At 36.2% G+C, this 4,306-nt stretch overlaps 2 protein-coding genes across 3 annotated transcripts in view; one reads left to right on the forward strand and one right to left on the reverse strand.

The window, feature by feature from the left end:
- LOC106871644 (calcium and integrin-binding protein 1) overlaps positions 1 to 4,306 on the forward strand; it is a 443,076-nt gene that overhangs the window by 345,256 nt on the left and 93,514 nt on the right. The window lies entirely within an intron of this gene.
- Positions 1 to 4,306, reverse strand: part of LOC106871649 (homeobox protein 4) — an 88,263-nt gene that overhangs the window by 28,874 nt on the left and 55,083 nt on the right. The window contains exon 1 of one of the 2 annotated variants that reach the window (XM_014918232.2): positions 3,159 to 3,532. The exons of the other annotated variant lie outside the window; for it this stretch is intronic. The gene's annotated coding sequence lies outside the window, so the exon portion shown is untranslated. Of the gene's footprint in view, positions 1 to 3,158; positions 3,533 to 4,306 lie in introns of those variants that run through there. 2 annotated transcript variants of the gene reach the window in all.

The following is a 4,306-nucleotide window of genomic DNA, read 5'->3' on the forward strand; positions in this document are numbered from 1 at the left end:
TATATATATATATATATATATATATACACACACACACACACACACACACACATATATATATATATATATATATATATATACACACACACACACACACACATATATATACACACATATGTATAAACAAAATTTAATAGTTTACTTCTAACATATTTATTGCCCATAGAAAAGCTAAAAAAAGTTTATTAAATTGATTTTTTTCACAAATCAATTATTTATAGGTTACGGAATTAATTGATTCAGTCTGGATATATACATGCTATGAAGAGTCAAATTATGATATTTTATGGAAGAGTATAGGATACATATTTTAGTGTTTGAGCTTTATTTAGAAAATGAAGTGTGCACAACTAGTGTGCATCGAATATTGTTGTGCAGACACTGTAGTTAATTGCCATTTGTTAATGTTTGTGTTGCAAATATGTCTGTACATGATGGGGTCAAATATCCCTGTCAATAACTCCTGTTCTTAACAAAGCAATGCTGAAGAGTGCAGATTGTAGTTAAAGAAACCTAGAAGCTTTGTGAATTGAGAAGGAGAGTGGTGCAAATTATCCTTTGTTACTGGGTCAGGAAATAGCTTTCCAATCATAGACAGTGAGGACATTTGAGTCTACTACCTTTTACTTCTCTTCCTGTTCCTCTCCTATCATCATTGTCCTCTTCCACCTCCACCTCACCCTCATCATCATCATCATCATCATCATTGCTATCATTTCCATTCTCATTATACTACTACTGCTAACCACTATCATATATACACAAATATGTGTGTATATAGATAGATAGATAGATAGATAGATAGGTAGACAGATAGACAGATAGATAGATAGATAGATAGATAGGTACGCACACACACATACATGCACAGATACACATACACACATACGACACATATTAACATACAAAAACATACATACACACACACACACACACACACAATTCTCTCTCTCTCTCTCAGCCTGTGTTTAACCCCCTCTTGTCTTTATCTCTTCTAGTGTGAATGAAATAGTTGCTAAGATGCAAAACAATAAAGAGCTCATATAAGTTACTCCACAGCTGCCGGCTAAGCTTTTCTCATTAAAGAATAAAAAAATAAGTTTATTCGGTTTATCATAAGTTGCATTATATCATCCTATTTGTTGCCAAGGATTATTAACCAACTAAAATGAGAACAGCTCTCTGTAACACCTCCTTCACCTCTCTTTTTACCTCTCTTCTCTCAAGATTATGATTGTCTTTAAAGGTGACATGAATTAGATAGTGTGGTTGACAAAAGGGCAGAGATTGGGTTTATCCTCTCTCCAGAACTTTAATCTTTGTGATGGAAGCAAGGCTGCGTAGTAAAGCTTCATAACCAAATGTTTCTAAATTCATTCCAACTGAATGGCACTTTGAATAAGTGCCTTCCTCCACTATAGACTCAGGTTGGCCAGTGCCAATACACACACACACATGCGCGCGTGTGTGTGTTTGTGTGTTCTTTGCTGCAGCAGCAACAGTGGTGCTGCAATCATTCCAATAAAAGTTTGATAGTGTAATTCAAGTCAGAGTAACTTCACTTGAACTGCCTTAAGATTTGAAATTTCTGGTGAGAACTTGGCCAAGACAGTGCCTTAAAAGAAGTCTGGTAGAGCAATTCGTATTTCATTCAGAATGCTTCTATGCCAAAAATATTGTTCCATCATAAACCAAGAATGATTATCATTCACAGTAAGAATGATAACAGAAAATAACTACTCTACAGTGAAAAGTTTGAAAATGCTCAAATAATGGACTGGATTCATTTAAACTTACTGTCAGAGGCAGTGTTGTTTCAAATTATACAGTAGATTTAATTAAATATAAGAAATGATAAAAATGGATGTTAGCATCTCCTGCCACTAGTTTCAAATTCATTGTTTTATTCTACCTATTCAGGAAGTCTAATTTAACAATGGATTGATAAATGCAGAAGATGATCTCTTATTGGCATCAGGGGTTGATGCCAATATATTTTGATCAAGGACCCTAATAAATTGATGCCTCTATATTTTGACCAAGGACCCTAATAAATTTAGGACACTAATTATGATATTCTAAGTTGTGTATTACATGTGTTAATAATTTTATATCAAATTAAGATGGTCAGCTGGCAGAATCATTACCACGCCAGAATAAATGCTTAGCAGTATTTCTTCTGACTATAGGTTCTGAGTTTAAATGTCACAAGGGTCAACTTTCATCCTTTCAGGGTCGATAAAATAAGTACCAGTTGAGCACTAGAATCAATGTAGGGTCGATAAAATAAGTACCAGTTGAGCACTAGAATCAATGTAACTGACTTGCACCCTCCCCCAACAATTTTTGGCCTTGTGCCAAAGTTTGAAACCAATGATTTCTTATCAGATGCATGGGTGTGTGATTAAGAAGCGTGCTTCTCAATTATGTGGTCTCAGGTTCAGTCCCACTGCACAGCGTCTTAAGTTTCTACTATAACCCCAAGCTGACCAAAGCTTTATGAGTGGATTTGGTCGATGGAAACCGGAAGAAGCTCATTGTAAGTATTTGTGTGTGTTTGTGTGTGTGTGTTTGTGTGTGTGTGTGTGTGTGTGTGTGTGTGTGTGTGTGTTTGAAAATCACATGATGATTATCAATGAGCATCATTGAGTCTTCCATGAAAAACATTTGATCATGAGAAAATATTACCTTGCTTGAAACAGGTGGGGGTTGGCTGGAGGAAGGGTATTCAGATGCAGTAAATCTAACTCAACAAATTCCATCTGATCCTTGCAAACATGGAAAAGTTTATCATCATTAAATGATGATGATAACCAGTTCTAAATCAATCTTAGTTACTTAATATTTAGTTTAGTTATTTGATAGCAATAAAGACAAATAAAAGAAGACCAATCCTTCATAAATGATATCACAGAGCTCCTAACAAAATACATTGCAATATCTACTTTTGTTTCTGTGGGTTCAAATGTTTTTAGAACTCATTTTCACTTTCACCATTTTAAGATCAATAAAAGAAGTAACAGTTAATAACAGTGAGAGGAGGGGGGGGGCTATCATTCAACTGTACCTCATCCTCATTTAAAATTACCTTTCTGTCCACCCTCCAAATTTACCAATAAATGCAAATAAATACTTAATTAAGATTCTAACATGCTTACCTGTGCATTGCAAGAAATTGTAATAAATCCATTTTGTTTTCTTTTCTTTTCTTTTAAAGACCAAAAATGTAGGAAAAAATTATAGAAATTCTGTTGTGTTTTTCTTTTTTTCAGAGTCTTTTGGTCATTTTAGTTATCACTAATAGATTTTCAGGGTTTTTTTTTTTAAGTCTCTTTTTTGTATTGCTCAAAATGTGATAAAGTCAAGACTGCAGACAGATGTACATAGAAAATTATTCAGAAACTGAGGTTGGTAAAACAACTCAGCGGATCTTATCTAAAAACTGATGTAAATTAGACATGTCACTCTCAACCCCTCTACCTTTGTTACTAATCTTCCATATTCCCAAACAATACACCCACATCCCCCCCCACCACCATCATCACTCTCACTGCCACTCTGGAAATCTCAACTGTCACCACCACCACCACCACCACCACCACCACCACTTCTTATCCCTTTCAGCATTCACTGCTCAATTGCAACCCCTACCAACAACAGTAGCATTACTGTTCCCCCACCTCCAGGACTGCAGACATCACTACCCTCGTAATCTACACCACCACCACCACCACCACCACCACCACTACTACCACTACTACTACTACTACCACTAACAGCAACAGCAACAATATAGAAAGAACCTCTATGTGGTCACTCAACCTGCTAAGAACAACAGCCAAATTTCTATCATTTCAAAATTAAATTATCTTAACAAAGTGAGGTACATTTTGGATAATGTAGTCCTAGATACACTGTGTCAATAAAAAAAAACGCAGGATGATCATAACTGAAAAATACTTTGAAAAACGGGCAACATGTTCAATCAGGCCTGGGACTAAATATTTGCCACCACCACCACCACCACCACCACTGCTGCCACCATCACCAACACCATGATTTCATTGTCATCATTACTCCCCACCTACCTCCACAATCATTGTTATCCCTACCACCTATTCTTCCATCATGCTGGTGTTGGGGTGGTGGTGGTGGTGGTGGTGGTGGTGGTGGTGGTGATGAAGGGGGCAACTTTCAATCTCTCTTTTGACAGGTGTATGCCTTGTAATTTCATAACAACAAATCTTTTAATGCCAAAGTGCAACATCCTAGTGATGGACACCACTTGTTAGTGTTATTCTAGGTG

The sequence above is a fragment of the Octopus bimaculoides genome, chromosome 19 (genome assembly GCF_001194135.2).
Source record: "Octopus bimaculoides isolate UCB-OBI-ISO-001 chromosome 19, ASM119413v2, whole genome shotgun sequence".
Taxonomy (NCBI): Eukaryota; Metazoa; Mollusca; class Cephalopoda; order Octopoda; family Octopodidae; genus Octopus; species Octopus bimaculoides.